This window comes from Aedes aegypti, chromosome 3 (genome assembly GCF_002204515.2).
Source record: "Aedes aegypti strain LVP_AGWG chromosome 3, AaegL5.0 Primary Assembly, whole genome shotgun sequence".
In the NCBI taxonomy this organism is placed as follows: Eukaryota; Metazoa; Arthropoda; class Insecta; order Diptera; family Culicidae; genus Aedes; species Aedes aegypti.
Genome location: NC_035109.1, coordinates 324,518,965 through 324,537,585, shown reverse-complemented (window position 1 = coordinate 324,537,585; position 18,621 = coordinate 324,518,965). Strand labels below are relative to the sequence as shown.

The window sequence follows — 18,621 nt, the reverse complement described above, 5'->3', positions numbered from 1 at the left end:
CATATCAATGGAAGAAGACCAAATTGGCATCCAAGGATTTCCCCAGAAGGCAACCGACAGCAGATTGGAAATGATTGCGACGTCTTGAACCACCCCATACCCTTTGGCAGCCGAAGGTGAAAGACGTAACCCAGCATTATCAATCGGGCCAATTTCAGTCCGGAAGGCAATTCCGATGAAATCGATACCAATAGATGATATGAGAGTAATTTTCCTGCAAACCTTCATCAGAGGTGATTATCTTAACAAGGATCAAATTTCGGGTGTCTGACGTTAAATTATATATTTTTTATTAAGGAATTAATCATTCCGGAACAACAGCTGCTGCAAATTGTCCGAACGATCATAAAATGCTAAATACCTGTATCTGTACACCGCGATGAGACGCTCCGGATTGTGGGTCAGCCAAATTGAGGCCCACGCGTCATGTGTTCTGCTCACTTGATACGGGTGGACGATATGCTAATAAAAAGTCACTAATTGAAATTAAAATTCCTATAGCGCCACACCAGTTGTGGCCATACCTAATGCGGAACAAAAGCGTTAAAACAAATTTTGTTTTGTTATGCAGATAGGAGTAGATTTACGCTTGCGATAAATGAGGTCGGGGGTCTCATGCACGAGTTGGCATTCTGTAGGAACAAGCATTTTGGGGTTTGTTTGTAAAGGGTGCCATGTCCGAATAACGGTTCTGTCTGGTACATCATTTTGTGAAGTTCAAATATTGGCTGAAGGCTGTAACTGAGAATTTTTAACGGATTTATCTTCTCATCATACTTCCATAACAGGTTGAACTTTTGAGCCAGCAGCTCAATGTTACGCTAGAGCCGGATTTAATAGCCAGAAGAAGGTTTTCAACAGATCCAGTCAACTTGTTTACTTCGCGGATGATAAGCACATTTATGATAACTCATTAAATACGGATGACCATCGATTGCGGAAATGGGGCACACAACGGACTCCAGAAGAATCATTCCTGGACCATCGGTACCATGTACAAAACGCTCAGAGGACCGGTAGTTCTTTTAGAACCTTAAGCTGAGTAGCAGGATACCCACAGTAAGGATTGAGTCCTGCTAGATTGAGGATATAAGTAGAAAAAACTCAATCTGCATCTAAAGTTCAGCTACTCAAACCACTAAACAGTCTTCTAAAGACCGGTAAACATCTTGTCGATCCGCATACGAGCTGCTCACAAAAGGTCCCTACATCTTTAAAAACCACTTCAATCAATTTCCTCTCTCGTCGTCTCGTCAAAGCGATTGTTAACCCTTTTCTTAACAACAATTCAGTTTAGAAACAGTGGCTTTTCGTTTATGACAGCACTGATTTTCGATTTGATTGTAGGTGTTTCTGTATCTTACGAAGAACAGTATGATTGCAAGTTCTTCAAGGTTATACTTGATTTGATGTGAGTTAACTATACAAATCCTTCAAAAATTGAATAAGTGGAAAATGTCAATCTTGGAATTTAAATTAAGGATGTTACACCAAGCAACCAATTGCACGAAATGAAAAACGTGAACATTTCGTGAACCATTAGTATTGATTGAAATCAGTTCAAACAGCACTTCTAGTGTTGAAAAAGGACTGTTTTCCTGACGAAAAGAACCTTTTGTCCTCTAGATTTTTTTTTTGGGATTCAATGTTCTGGCATTTGACGTTTTGTATTTCGACATTTTGTCCTAAAGTCAGATTCCAATTACAAAATATGTTATTTCCAAAAAGTTTGTTCCTCAATTAAAAAAACGTGTTTAATCTCTTGCTTTCAATTGTTCTCCTTTTTTCAACTAAATTTCAAAGTTCCTCGCCACAAACGGGAAGCCACTGTTCTCACACAGAGGTACGTAAATCGTGCCTCAGCAACCGGCATCCTCCATATTACTCCCCCTCGATCCTCCCAGTGGTAGAGGTTTATTTGATAACATTAGATGAATTCATTGCATGTTCTATTATTGTTATTATTATTATTATAGCTTGTTATGCCCGTCATCTCCGCCTTCGTCGAAGTGAGTCCTCCTTCGCTGGTGCTGCTTCTAGCTCTCGATGTATGCGGGGGCGAAGACGATGACGACGAAACTCGAGTTTTGATTGAGATGACGGGTTTTGAATAGAGCGGCAAACAACATCCACCGCGCATCCATTTTCCACTCTCGATAGGGCTGTTGCTGCCGAAGAGTACCGTGAAATCGGGTGAAATTGATCAGCTTTACACATGATTTTATATCTTATAAATAGAATACCAGTACCAATATCAATGTATCTTGTGGTAAATGATTGTTTTTTGTTACTTATATTTTTAATTTATTTATTCAGTGCGTATCAATAGTCTAGGCAGAGAAGTCGTCGCGTTTTTCTACTCGGACTATTTATCATAGCAAAGCGTCTGGTTTTATTACCAAAACCGTACAGTTTGGACCTTTCTGGCCGCTAGAATCGGTTCCACTTGGGATATATCAAGTTTACGATCAGCGACCATATCGCGTGGTGAAGCTACCAGCCCAAACAACCAGAAGTCGCATAAAACATCACGTAATAACTCGTTTATTCATACATATGGGTCAGATGCAACCACGTGTTTACGTGGAGAAAATCGTCAGATTGATAAGTTTCCTCGCATAACACTTTTTTTTTTGAGTTCATTTTTACATTTTGTTTCGTCCCTTACACTTGTACAAAGTAAGTCAAATCAATCCGTAGCAGCTGTCAAATCAGCAGAATGAAAGGTGGGGAGGGTTGAACAGGTGGGAGGGTGTTACTCGTGGTAACTTGAGTGTAACTGAGGAATCTTGGACAAATCTCAATTTTACGCAATGGAGAAAAGTTCCTGTAGAAAACGATGATTATATCGATTTATATTTAATATTACCTTCTTCAAAAATATTTCGAGCAATTTTTCTTCAAGTAGGGGAAGAGCTCCAATTTTTGACCCATCTCCAGTTTTCGATACATGCAAACGATTTTAGATTACTCTTTATGGAAAAATTCCTGTAACGGCTAAAGCGTTTTCAACTCCATGAGAAGTTTCATCATTATTCTCCTGGTAGATATAGATTAATACACTTAACTGCTTTAGTTCAATAATAATAGATAGAGTTTATTTTTTCCTGAATATTGATAGGAATTCCTCTAAAGAGACCATTGCCAAATATCCTTCTTGTAAATTCTGCCTCACGCAGTATTTATTAAATTCATAACAAAATTTATACATTTACATAGGACATCCCGAGAAAATTCCTTCATGTAGCTCTGTCGCAATCCTATAAACATTTTTTCAGAACTGTGAATACTTATTTTGGTTTTATTTGAAAAGTTCTCAGCCTGAGGTGCTTTATCTCTTGCACCCGCTCGTGCACTAATGATTCTACCCCATTACCCTGAATCCCATTACCCCGAATGCCATTAACCCGAACGCCATTAACCGGAATTCCAAAACCCCGAACAACCCATGGGAAAATGTCATCAATATCATCATGTCAAGATAATTGTAAATTCGGGGAAATAGCATTCGGGGTGATGGAATTCGGGGTAATGGTACATTCTGGATAATAGAATTCGGGTTGACGGCATTCGGGGTAATGGGGTGGAATCGATGTACTGAACGTCAACTGCATTTTCGTGTGTCCGAAGTTATGTTAAAGGTGATGTTGTATGGAAGTAAAATATCGGATGCCCAAACGTAGGGTCGATGTACCAATAGCCGCATAGCTAAGAACAAATATTCGTATAAAATCGAAAAATAAAGCCTGCGAAATTATTTTTACATCATCTGAAAGCTTTTTATCTTGGCTTTGTGGAAAAATTATGACACATACGAAAACTCATGTTTTTGTATTTATTATGGCTTGTGCCACTATAGGAACACATGTCCCTATAGTAGCACTATTCCTAATTTCTGTTCCTATAGTAGCACTAGCCTCACGGAATAGGCAAAACACAAATCAAAACCGTATTTTTACAAAACTTTTATATTTTTCCTTTGAAGTGTGGATCAAAAGCGTTCGATTGATGTAAAAAAGTTCCTAATTTATCAACTATTTTGTTTAATAACAAAATAATTTCTCTTAGTAGTGCTACTATAGGAACAATAGGTTAACTATAGGTGCAAGGGAGCTAAAATTTTAAGCAAAACTATTTATTTCGATCATTTTTTGAACAAAATCGAGCTGTGTGTCAATGGTACTTAGATAAACAGCTACTGATCTTCATGTCAAAAATTATTTTGCTACGATTACCAGCGAAACGGCCGTAAAAAGCCACTAGTGCGACTATAGGGGACCGTCCACTAAGGGAACACCGACCCTAATTGCTAGAAATGCATCATAATCCTGAAATTCCTATGGGAATTCTTAAAGAATGTGTCATTGATAGAAAGCAGAAATCGATTATGGATTTACCGTCAAACGGGGCTTCTTTTGACATTATTTCCAAATTCTTTAACTTTGAGGATTTGTAACTCTTAGAATTATGGATAGATATTGATAATTCTTGCTTATATTTAAGTTGTATATGTACGTAACAAATGTGTAAAATATGAGGCAAATCCATCAAGAAATAACAAAAATGCTTGAATAGCGAAAAAAGTGTGTCCTTCAAGACAAAAATGGGGCTACTTTGGACATTTTCATAATTTGATAATGAAATGATTTTTCCTTATAACTGTCAAACTAATTCTATTAATAATCGTCCATTGTGATGTTATTGAACGTTTTTCATTGATAAACATAATTTAGAAAATTGCAAAGCTAGAAACAGTTACACACATATAACAAATGTCAACGAAACATGCCATTCACTATTTTCAGTTTGCAGTTTGAAACTTAAACTTTCAACTTCCTCTTAAATGTAACTATCAGTTTCGAATGCTTGATTTTTAAGTTGACATAAACGAACGATCTAACTACTAGGTACTGCGATGATTGATGAGTTATGTACAAAAACTGTTTTCTTTTTCTATTCTTACTATTATATGAACGATATGTAGAAGGATCACATTAACCCCTCTACCGGCAGCTTCGTTTTTTACCGCAGGAAAAAAAATCAAATCGCTATAACTTTTTTATTTCTCAGTATTTTTGCACCATTTTTTCACAAGTACTCAAAAAACTCTTCTAGTTTAAGAATCCGTTTCGATATTGATGATTGGTGATCTGGTTTCAAAGATATTCCAATGTTCCTTGGGGGACCAACATTTTCCATATAAAATGTCTTAGGCGGCCATTTTGTTTTACGTCAACTTATTGAAAAAATAAAATGTGGGCTGTACAATGCTATGTAATAAGGAGCTACTCTGAAAAAATCATTCAAATTGGTTAAGTATTTTAAGAGATATCTGAAAATTACGATATGACGTTTTTTTATGTTTACAAGATCTTCATTTGGCCAGCGTGGTACCAGCAACATAAATGCTCATTACTCAAAGACGACTGCATCAAATTGCTTAATTTTTTCACAACATACTCTCATTAATGTATGTATCCGAAGAGTGAATATCCGAATACGATAAGAATTCTGTAGCGTGAAATTTATACTTGGGTTATGGTTATACGTCGGTCCCCCAAGGAATTTTGGAATATCTCTGGATCCAGAGGACCAATGATCAATGTTGACACAGATTCCAATACTAGAAAGTTTTTTTTTTTTGAAAACTTGTGAAAAAATGGTTCAAAAATACCGAGAAACAAAAAAGTTATAACGATTTGAATTTTTTTCTTGCGGTAAAAAATGAAGTTGCCGGTAGAGGGGTTAATATCAGTAACTAATTTAATACCAGTAAGTAATTTTCATTAAAAACGCAATCAATGAATTAAAGTTTTGCAAGATCGTAAAGAAGTAAGTTTGCTTTTGTAATATGCTTTTAGCTTATTGGCAGTTTAGAGCTGGCTTATGAGTAGTTTATTTTAAGCATTTGAAAGATGCAATTGTTTTGTACTGCAAATTCATATTAAATATGACGGATTTTTTTAGAGATAATGTTGTGAACTTGTCATTGGTACGTCTTGAAATATGTGCGTTTTATGTCTATTCACTTAAACAAACATTTATTTTATTATTTTAACGTTGTAAAATATACAAACTAAAACATTATAATAAAATAAAAGTCATAAAAATAAGACCTTTGATCAATTATTTTAATAAAGCAACAATTTTAAGCAAACCAAATCACAATATTTTCATGCAACATGTCTATCTGATAGTTTTGTGATGCTCCCAATAAGTCTCCACGACATAGGTAAAATTCAAACAATGATTGCATAGCCAATGTTTTATACCTTGTGAATATTCATTCGGACTTTTTTGAAATGTTTTCTTGTTTATCCTGTTATTGTTGATGTTGTTCCAAAAAAAAATCGTGCCCAGTGGTAGAGCATACATTGGTTAAAAAAAGTACACAAAATTGCTCAGATTAATATTTAGGCTGCTAATAAATACATAAGGTGAGTGTTCAAAGTAGCCCCTGGAATCAAAAGTAGCCCCGTCCGGCGGTACTTAATTAGGATATATTGTGCGGGATCAAAATCCGTACACCTAAGAAATGAAACTTAACCCATCGATTTCAAAATGCCTACTATTTGTTCGAGGTGTACGGATTTTGAACCTGTACAAATTTTGGCCCCCCTCTTTAATTTCTTCTGATTATAAATTAAACTGCTGGAGTTATTTTAACGGACATTTTAAAACACTGAATTAGTGTTAAACTTGCATATAATCACAACTCATACATCCAACCGAGATATTTTCACGGTTCGCAGTTCATCCTAATATAATATCATCAGTTACATCCTCCCACCTGTTTAACCTACCCAACCTTACATTCCTATGCGTTCTTTCTTCTTTATCTTATTCTTCTTTGCTCTTTGTTCCATTCCACTAGCATAGGAGTCCCTAGTTATTCGGGTTCATAGTCATCATCCAGCGTAACCTATTCAAGGGCCAAAAATCGCATGCATAAAAGATATTTGGTCAACTATCATCTAAAGGAGTGAAGATATCGCAATTTTGAGGTGATTTATTGACCTTAAGAGTCCTACATTCACCGAAACAAGCTGAAAAGCATTCCAAAGTTTTACAGAGTTCACTAAAATGGGAAAACTGCACTAACGCCCTTTGCGCCACCTATAAAAAAACAAAAATTCTCTTATTTTCGCAGGATGTTATTTTGTGACCGATGATCCTTTTCCACTTTGTAAATTCTTACTACGAAAGATGTTGGGAAATAAGCCCCACCCTAACCATGCAGTCAGCGCCTGAGACATCATCTCAATTAGAGAGATGCCCTCAACGTCAAGAAAAAGTTATTACCATAACCGACAAAGCGAAACTTCAGGTAGAAGATCATTCGCGTCGAACAAAGCGCCTTCAGAACGCTTCACCAGAGAGCAGAAGTCCACTTGCAAATGCTCTTAAAACCAGCTACATTGGAAACCGACTTGGATCCAATAATTGAATATGATGAAGAAGTGGTGGATAGCTCTGATGACGAGACCCTAAAAGGTGAACACGAAATTATTGCGACATCGAAAATGTCATGCCAATTTTCTTATAATGTTTAGAATCAAACCAAAATTTTAGGGTAGTTTTATACATATATTTACTTCAAAAATCAAAAGAAAAGTTAATTGATGAAGCCTTGAGTGTAAAATTGAAGGCATTTTCGTTTGATGCCCTTCATCAAAGTCCTTACAGTGTCATCCGGTACCAGCTTCTCAGTTTTTTATTTTCATTTTCTTAACATGTCCTCCTCGTCTTCGACTGTCATCTTGCTCTTCCGAAGTTCCCGCTTCATTATTGCCCAGTATTGCTCCACCGGGCGCAGCTCCGGACAGTTTGGCGGATCCATGTCCTTTGGAACAAAATGGACAAAATTGGCCTCATGCCACTCCAGGAAACTTTTAGAATAGTGGCACGATGCCAAATCTGGCCAATATAGCGGAGTATGTAGTCCAGCTCTCTTATTTGCATTCTGCACGTAGCTCTACGACATGCCGATCTTTTTAGCCACGGCTTGAGACGTTGGGATTTGCTTTAATCATCCGCTTCACCTTTCCCTCCGTCTTTTTGTTCTCCGGTCCCGGTTTTCTTCCAGCTCATTTGCCGTGGTCCAACGTCAACCGCTCCTGAAATCACTTCAACACTCTGACGGTTGACGAATCGGACGGCCAAAATCAAACGAGTTTGATTTTGCTCAAACAACCGGTGGGCGGACCCGAATGTTTGACCAACTGATCATACTGTATGTAGGGATGTTGCACGAACATCGACGTCAGCATGTCAAATTGAAGCTCCAACGCACTATGAACTGCCGATGCAGATGGGTGGAAAGCCAAAATGCGTGAAATTACGCAGCGTCGGTGCCACGGTGATCTATCAAATGTGCGCTCTTGAGTTGCTTCTATATATTTCACTAGCATTTCCAACAATCTCTATCCGTTTTCTCAAGGGATTGGTTGATTATTCTTCAAGCAATTTTTACAAAACTATCTTCAGAGAATTCATCAGCAGTTTTACCTGTGATTCCATCAAAAGTTCAACAAGCAATTTCTTCAGGGATTATACCAGGAATTCCTACAGGGATTTTATCAGGAATTTTACCAGAAATTATCCCAAGTAATCCTCTTGGAATAATTTAGGGATTGTACCAAAATCTTTCATGCATTGCACCTGGAACTCATCAAGGGATTCTTAGGGGTACCTTTTGCAGTTCCATCAGAAGATTCCCCAGGGATTCCATCAGCAGTACTTTCAGAGATTCCACCAGGAATTTTTCCACGGATTCTATCAGGAGTTTCTCTAGGGATTCCATCAACAGTTCTTCTTGGAATTTCACTAGAAGTTCCTCTAATTATTCCATCAGGAGTTCCTTCAAGAATATCTTTAGGTATTCCTCTAAGGATTTCATCAGGAGTACCTCCAGGGATTCCACCAGGAGTTGTTATAGGGATTCTATCAGGAGTACCTTCACCTGGAATTTCTCAAATGATTTTATCAGGAGTTCCTCTAGAGATTATATCAGGAGTTCCTCGAGGAATTCCATCAATATTTTTTCTGGAGATATCATCGGGGATTCAAGGATTCCATCAGAAATTTTTCAAGGGATTTTACCAAGGGTTCCCCCAATGATTTCATTTGGATCTTCAAGAATATCTTTAGAAATTGCTACAAGGATTGCATCAAGAGTTTCTACCAGGAGTAGCTGTGGGAATTACATCAGGTGTTGTTTTAGGGATTTCAAGAAGAGCTCCTTTAGGAATTTCATTAGTATTTTCTTTAGATATTTCACCTGGAATTCTTCCTGGGGTTCTATCAAAAATTTCTGTTGGTTCCATCAGGAGTTCCTCCAGGGTGTCCATTACGAGTTTTTTCAGAGATTCTACCTGGAAGTTCTACAGGAATGTTATCAAGAGTTTATCTTATGATTCCATCAGGAATTACTCCAAGGATTACACCCAGGCATTGCAGAATTCGCTCTCATTTGAGTATGAAGCACGATCAAAGCAAGCAAAGAAAAACATCCCAGCTGTTGCGGGTTACGATCGTCATTGTATCGCAAGGTGTAACAAGTCTGATAAATGGAAGCAGTGAGCGAGAGCCCTAAAGCGAGAGCGATGATAAAATCCATTGTTCTCTCTTGTTTACCGTTGGAGGTAGGTGTTTTTCTTTACTGGTACGATAAACAATCCAAGAATTTCCAATAGCAATAGTGTCCAGTGTTCCAGGGAATTGTCTAGAGAATTCTTCAAGAGACATCTAGGAACTCTTCAAGGTAGTCCTCACGGAATTCCTTAAGGGATTTCTCGCGGAATTAATCAAAAGATGCCTTCCGAAATTTTTGAAGGGATTAATCTCAAGGAATTCCACCCAGAATATCTCCAAGGATTCTCGAGGGTTATCAGGAATTCTTCCAGGGATTTTATCAGAAATTTCTTTTAAGGATTTCATCACCAGAATTACTCATGAGATTTTTCTAGAATTTCTCGAAGGATTCGACGCGGATTTCCTCAAAGAATCAATCCCTCAAGGGATTCTCGCGAAATAACTCCAAGGAACTCCTGGGGGTTTTAGGCGAATCCTCAAGTGATTTTACCAAAAATTTCTGTTGAAAAATTTCACCTGTAATTTGGGAATCCACCAGTGTATCATCCAGTGATTCTATCAGGAGTTCCTCCTGAGATTCAAAACCAGAATTCCTTCAGGATTTCCTCTGAGAATTCTACCATAGGTTCCTCCGGGGATTCTGCCAAGATGAACTCTAATGATCCCAGAACGATTTCTTATGGTATTTGACCACAATTTCCTATAAAGATTCCACCAGTAATTTCTCCAGAGACTTTACCAGTGTTTTCTCTAATTATTTCACCTGTAATTTTTTGCGAGAGAAGTTTTTAAGGGATTTCACAAGGTTTTCTTCTAGGGTTAACACTGAGAATATTACCAGAGTTTCGCTAGAATTTCCACTAGAAAAATTCAACAGAGATTCGCCAGAAGTTCAACCATAAACTACTTTAAAGGTTTTACTAGGATTTTACTTTAGGGTTTTCAGAAATTCTTCCAGGAAATTAACTGATATTTACTCAGAGGATTATACAAAACATTTCTCTGAATGGCTTCAGGTTGAATCCCTAAAATAGACCTGAAAGATTTTTTTTGTTGTAAATTTCTGAAAAAAAAATCCATGGATTAATTTCTTGAGAAATCCTTGGAGGAATCACCAAAGAAATCACTGGAGAAATTTCCAAATGCCTCGTAGGGTCCCTTCAGAGATACAAAGAAGAATCTTTAGAGGAAACACTGGTGGAATTCATAAATGAGTTTATTGAAGATTCCCTAGAAGAAAACCGGACTTTAACCTGGGGGAACCTCTCAGAAAACTCAAATTTTGGGTATATTTTGTTTTCCGCGTCCCTTCCGAAATGTCAGATAGGAACCACCCCAGTGTTAAAACTTAAACCCTGTGGTATTTTGAATGTCAAACATGACCAAAAGTGTCAAGGTTCATATTTGGAACCATTTTTGAAATCAAAGTTTAAGTATGTTATACCCTTTATTTGAGCAGGAAAAATTGCTTAAATAGTTGCAATAATATGCTATTTTGCATTATCAAATAAAAGCAAGAATTCATTGAAAATTTAAGTTAATTTCTTGGTAGGGATTTCTTGAGTATTTTTTTAAAGAATTCTTAGTGGAATTCCTGTTGGAATAGCAGAAAAAAATCCTGATATAATCTGTCTTGAAATGCCTGAAGTTTCACTGGAGAAATTCTTAAATAAAGATTTGGATGATTATTTTGGTGGAATATTTGAAGGAAGCATTTAATGTATCACTGAACAAATCCATCGGGAAGTTTTTGTATAAATCCCTGGAGAAATATTTAGAAAAAATACTAGAAAGAATCGCTGGAGAAATTCCTGGTGGTATTTCTGAAGCAACTTCGTGTGGATTTTAAGGAGGGATACTAGGAGGAAGCCCTTAAAAAGTCCTGGTTAAATCCTTGGGGGAATTTCTGATGATGAATTTCTTGAGGAATCCCTTGAGAAGTATTTGAAAGAACTCGTGATATGATTCCTGGGTAACGAGTGATGGAATCCTTGGAATAAACGTTTAAAGGAATTCCTGAAGGAATCTTTGAATAAATTGATATAACAATCTCTGGAGAAATTCTGTGAGGCTGCCTTGGAGTCAACCCTGAAGAATTACTGAAGAAATTACTTGAAGAATTTTCTGGATAGATCTTTGAAGGAATCCACAAAAATTTGCAGAGGAACCTTTAAAGGAATCCTTGGAAGAATGCCACCTGAAGGTATGCCTGAAGAATTTTCCCCGGAGGAATTTTTGGTTGAATCTCTGGAATTCCAGGAACATTTTGTTTTGGTGGACTCCTTAGTATAATCCATGGATTCCTGGAAAAATTCCAAAGTAGAATAGCAAGAGGAAACCACTAAAAGATTCTGGATAGAAAACGATGACTGGTCAGAATATTCCCCTGAAGAGACCCCTCATAATTTCAGAGTTTTGCCGGAATACTTCGTGCGAATTATAACTGGAATTCCTCATCGATATCCATTTCTTCCGGTACTTAAATGTAGAAAGTTCTGCTCTTCCTTGTTACGATTATTGCAAAAAAAAAATTGTAGAAATGCTCTCCCCCACAGCCACACAATTCGAAAAAGTAAAAAATAAATATTCACTATACTTGCCGAGATCATTCGAAACATGCGAAGAAATATCGTGTTGCTGCAACCAACCTTGACAGTCGGTCAAACGGTTGCATCAACATAAATCTTTTTGACTAACTTGGGGGCGGAGTCAATGTTGGTCAAACCGTTTGAGCGTCTGTGGGCTGCATAACATCGACATCACCCTAGATGAACTTCCATGGGCTCTCGACAAAGAACGAGGAGTATCAATAGATGCCGATTCAATAGGGTACACTTTTCTTCAACGCCTCCTGCCAGCGAAACCGAACTGTCAGGATTCAGCCAATCTCTCTCACCAGCTGCATGGCAAGTTGTTTGAACGCATCATAAACCGCCGTTTGATAACGGTGCCAAAATATAGTGCACAGCTTGACAAGCGCCGGCACGTCTTCAGTGTGGAACGTAGCATCGACACCTACTTTGCCGAGTTGGAAAAATCGCTGCCATCTATCGACGAGCACTGCCTCATAGCTTCTTTCGATCTATCAAACGCGTATGGCACGACCTGGCGGCACGGAATATTGCAGACCTTGAAATCATGATGGATACGTGGTGATAAACATCTTGCAATGTTTTCTCTCGGAACGAACATTTCAGGTGGCAGTAGGAGGACAGCTGTTCCAAAAACAGTACTGGAGAATGGTGTACATCAAGGTTTAGTGTTATCTGTAACACTGTTCCTCGTCGCGGTGCAGCCCATCTTCCGTGTTTTACCGGCTGGAGTCGACGATATTCTACTCGTTGTCAGGCTTGATAGAAACTCCTCAGCGAGGCAAAGAGGAGGCGATTTTGCCGTTTTTCTGAGGATAAAAAACTGAACTCAAAATTTTCAACACAGATCCTCAAGCGATTCGAGTGAGAATGCAAGAAAACGTGAGGATTTTTTCAGGTACTCTCTTGTTGCGACGCTCACCCGAACAAACAGTCCTCGGGAAGTTGGGAGAGCACCCTTTTTTGATGGAATTTTACTCTGTTGTGTTTTGTGCTTCATCTTCCTCGCTCATTTTTCGTTGCCTCTCTGCTTAGCATTTTTTCGCTCCCTCGCAAAGAGGCAAAGGCAGCACGCTGCTCTAGACCTAGAGTATGTCACCGAACTCTGACGATGTTGAGGAGAATTATCAAGCCTGCTCGTTGTACGAAGAGCAAAAACCAAAAGGCTACACACACGCTGTGAAAGCAGTCGACAAGTGGTCAAAAAGCGTAGGGTTTACCAAATCGGTGACAAAGTCGCACATATTCTATTTGACGGATCGCTGTTTCAAAGACCAACCGTCTTAGGATCCCTGGATCGAACTTCAGTAGTTCAAGCTACATTTCCAAGCGACGTACAGCCTTTCGAAAGAATGCAGCGCCCTTTTCGCTGAAGCATACGCCATGAAAATGGCAGTTTCAATTCCAAATGTTCAGCATTCCCCCACCATTCCAGCACATTTTGGATCTGTCTGGCCTGTTGCAAGCGCCTGCCTGGTTTCCAAAGCTTAAGTATTTGAAACATTTTTCTGCTTGCTTGTTCAATCGCGGAGCGACTCTCAATTGACATCTCGACCATCCAATCGACACTTTGTCTGCCTCCAATACCTTGTTCGCAGGGGTCATCAGCAGACGTATGATCGCTGTCTATGTACCTCCATACACGTTCCTGAATCGGATCGCCATTTGCACATCGCCTAAGTTACACTGTGACTTGAGTGCACCACACAGCTCATCTTATGACGTTATTTCGTCCAGATCTCTGGAGACAAGTACAATCTCCGGGCATAAGGCCTTCACTTCTGTCTTACAGCCCAGCGATTGAGCCAGGTGCTCCTGAATAACCGAGCATGTCACCCTTTTGGGTACGTTTTGCTTTGACCACGTTTTCGCTCAGATCCCTTAACATTGGGTCTTCTCTGATACTTTTGAGAGGCGCTGCGTACGTCGTAGCATCATTGGCCTTGAAGAGTACGATGTCCCTCTTTGCCGGCATCTGCCGAGGTAGAGACTTCTCTTGCTTCTTCTGCTCCTTTTTTGTATCTCCGTCCGCTTTTGCTGGTTTTTCTCCCTTCTGCCAACGACTTTTCTCCACTCATTCTCCCGTGGAGTGGCGTTCGTATTGCGCATCTCTCTTGTAGCGGCGTCCTTAGTATCTTGGCGCGTCTGCTTCTTGGGTCTACCTGGTCTTCCATCTCCCGGCGAGGTTCTGCTTCTCTTTAGAATCATGAAAACTGGTGTGTTTTGCACACCCACTGACCTCTTTTTCGTCCGCTTATCCGATATGACAGCGAGACCAGTTTTAGCCGTCCCCAATGCGCACTCCGCTGTTTCGACTCTTACCACTGCCATATCGTACTCTTTCGGCTTCGTACGATCATAAGCCTTATCTCCTTGTGGACGTTGTTCTTATTGTCCTGTGTCCTCTGCAAGGCACTTCGCCACTACTACCTTTGATTTTTGTGGAACTACGTTTAACCCACTGCAATTTGAATTTTGTGGTGCTGCGTCTTCTGTCGTTGCTGCTACAGCTGTTACCGTAGTTACTCCTGTTGCTACTGTTGCAACTGTTGCGACTGGTTCTTCTACTGCTCGTTGGATGTGACCTCGGTGAACCACTTCTTGTGAAGGGACTCGCCACATTTACTACGTTGTTGTTGTTATCTCCTATCATGCTGTAGAGTTCCTCTCCGAACCGCCATCTCTCTCCGTAAAAAGTAGTCGCCCTCGTGATGCCATGATTTTCTATGCAAGCAGTAAGGCCATGCTAAGGTTGTCAAGGTCCCTTATGGGATACCATGTTCAGAGCCGGATCGGCGTTAGTCAGGAATTTGCATCTGAGTCTACTTCCACCGACTAAAGTGGCGAGTTTTGAACGTATTCGGAGGCCTTGCAAGGTTTTATCGGGACGGAGCCGTTTCCGAGCGGTGTCATCCATTTTTACTAGGATAGTTGAATAGCACGGCTATCAGCTTTTTTGCGCCAAGTTACATATAGCATTCAGAGATTCAATCCGGGTACGTATGCAGCCAGTATACCATAATTAAGACCTCATTGGCATCGGTCTTAATGTGTCGGTTGGCACTCCTGATGATGGGCCAGTGCTTTGAAAGCGGCACTAGTCGCTTATACGTAGCTGCTTTTAGACCTGTGTTTTTTTTTAGAGATGCAACAGAGCCAAACATTGAATCCCCGCCACGTCACCTAAGCAGATTCCGCATGGGTTGAATGAAATTCAGAATCCTGGTTCCAGGGCCCGGACGCTCTCCGAGAGAAATGCCGGTGGTGATGGTTTTCCATAGTGATCCTCGCAGACTGGACGAACCGCCAGCAGGCCTTGGAAGAGGGCAACCGGCCATAGCAACTCCCCTCCCAGGAGAAGACGCTTTAAGATCCGTCAAAGAAGCGATACGTCGATGTTGGCAAAACCAGTGACACGGTAAAAGAGATGTGAAACTTCGTGAGATCAAACACGATACGTTCAGAAGGAAAGACCAAGATAACGCGACAGATCAGCGTGCCTTAACTAGGCTGAGAATGATTGTCCGACATTTCCCCGAAAACCATTTCCCCGAATGATTTCTTACCGAAGGATTTTCTCCCGAATATCATTTTCCCGAATGAACTGTTTCCCCGAATGTACCGTTTCCCAGAAAGCTTTTTCCGAAGACATTTTTTATTTATTTAAAAAAAAATATCGGTGAAGGTAGCATCCACAAATTACGTAACGCTCTAGGGAGAGGGAGGAGTAGACTCAAACGTTACGGCTCAAACAAAAAAAATAAAATTTTTCATACAAATACACAATAAATGGACGCTGCCTAAGACTATATTCAGCAAGCTTGATAATCGCTTCAAACGAATGATTCTCTTATGAATGATTTGAATCTAAAAACGAAAGATTAGATATTTGGAGTAAGTATTCAAATTTTATTATGCTAAGATTTGTAATTAAAATACATAAAATGTTTCGAAAGAACATTCAAGAGATGATCAAATCTGACGCTTAATGTTGTTTGTTCGAACATAATTCATCTTAATATTATCTAGCTGAACGGGCAAAGGCAGAATAATGAAATATAGTTTGACTAGTTAAAAACAGTTTGCAGGATTCAAAGACGTGACCCTAATGAGATCTTTACTGCATGAAAACTTAGAGAGAATAAAGGAGTCACTAATGTCGTCTTCATTTTTAGGAACTGGATCAGTGATCAACACATAAACAAACCAACGTCAAGGAAATTGTAGCTCGGTCGCACCTGAATCGGATTCGAATTTTAACTGTGAGTCAGAGCGACCAGTTACAAGTTTTGCCAGTTCCAACCTAGGCTCAAAAAAGAAATTCGACATTAGTTGATTTGGGTCGCAGTTGACAGTTCAGCACACCTTGTCCAGGCTATCATTTGATCATTATTTCCACGTTAGTAGATTGCGTTTCTTAAAACATTAGCTGCTAATGATGCTAATTATTAGCAGATGTGTTTTTAAACTACAACTGAGAAGGTGAAAGGCTTGTTTTCAATTTCATAAGAATCTCTTCTTTAGAACATAGGTTGTTCTACTTTATATTACTGGTCTAATAATCATTGGCATCAAAATAGTTGATAATTTCAAAACTCTCACCTTCTTATCATCGTTGGCAGTTCTTTAAAGCTTTACTGGTTTTATATTGTTCTGCTTGCAGCTCCTACTGATTTCATCATACATTTTCCCTTCTTTTATTTGAAGGCTGTTCTTCATAGATATCTATATCAATATAAATTAACAGAACAACTAAAACTTTAATCAGATTTTTTCTGGTAATTACATGCTATTAGTTCAAATGTAATTGTGAGAACGAATACTATTTTTTCTGTTTAATTAGTGATTATTTAAATGTTAAGTATTCATCACTAACATTTTCTCTGTATTTAACGTTTTCCAAGACATAGAAAACATATTTTTATCTGGAAAACTAATATTGATTGTCAGGGGGAGAAGAAAGACTAGAAGAAAGACTCAAGATTTAATTATGTAGTGCAAGATATAAAAGATTATAAGGATCATTGGTTTCACTGTAGCTAGTCACTAAGTATAATGAAATTACGTTTAACCTAGTGGACATATGGCACGAAGACATTTGGCCAAATAAGGCATCATTGTGTAATAATGCAAAACAATGTAAAAGAACAGCCTTTTATTGAAAGAAGGGAAATTTAAGATTATCAGCTAAGTGTTACTGAATATTGGAACAGTATAAATATAAAGAACAGCCTATTATTCTAAAAAGGCAAAACTAAGCCGAATGTTAATTTGTTCAATTGTTTATAAGTCAAATATATATACTCCAAGGACACCGCATCAAATGAAACTGCCTATCATGTGCTCGCTTTTTTCATCATGGTATCACAACAATTAATCTAAGTTGTTTTGAGTCAAATGCTTGTGGCATATTATTTTGAACATCTGTAACTTTAAACACATGGATTTATATTGAAAAAAAAAATCAATCGATTTTCGTCTAATCTTACATCAGCTAACACGTTAAATACTTTTTGGCAGCAGGAACATGGATAGCTTTCAGTATGTCATTTACATTACGATTTTTTCGGGGAAATGGTATGTTCGGGAAAATAATTTTCGGGGAAATAGTTCATTCGGGAAGACGTCATTCGAGGAAATTGCATTCGGAGAAATGGTTTTCGGGGAAATGTCGGACAATCGCTGAGAATAGGACACACGAGGCTGGAGTGCGCTTGCTCAAGAAGGAAATTCCACCCAAATGCGAATGCTGTGGGACAGTTGAAGACGTCCGGCACTCAATTTTGGAATGCCGAAAGTATGAAGCGAAGCGAAGAGTGAACCAAATCAATGAAGATAGCCTACAGGACACACAAGCTAATGAGAAGATTGTCCGACATTTCCCCGAAAACCATTTTCCCGAACGCAATTTCCTCGAATGACGTTTTCCCGAATGAACTATTCCCCGAAAATTATTTTCCCGAATGTTTCATTTCCCCGAAAAAATCATAATGTAACTGTCAAACTGAAAGCTATTCCTGATTCTGCTGCCAAAAGGTATTGAACGTGCTAGCTGATGTACAACTTTAATTTCTTATGTGATAGCCTGATGAAAAAAACGAACACATGATAGGCAGTTTCATTGGAAGCGGTATCTTTGGAGAATAGAAATTTGGCTTATGGACAATTGACCGAAAATTCAGCTTAGTTTTGCCTTCTTAGAATAAAAGGCTGTTCTTTGTATTTATATTGTTCCAATATTTAGTGGCACTCAACTAATAATATTACAATTTGGATTTTTCCTTCTTTTAGTAATAAATTGTTCTTTCACATTGTTTCACATTATCACGCAAAGATGTCTTATTCGATCAAACGTCTTCATGCCATATGAGTAAACGTAATTTCATTATACTAAGTGACAGTAGCTACTCTGAGACCATTGGTCCTTAGAATCTAT

General features: G+C 38.7%; 1 protein-coding gene across 2 annotated transcripts in view; it reads right to left on the bottom strand.

Annotated features, from left to right (window-relative positions):
* LOC5565802 (protein sax-3) overlaps positions 1-18,621 on the bottom strand; it is an 808,606-nt gene that overhangs the window by 584,223 nt on the left and 205,762 nt on the right. The gene's annotated exons all lie outside the window — the stretch shown is intronic.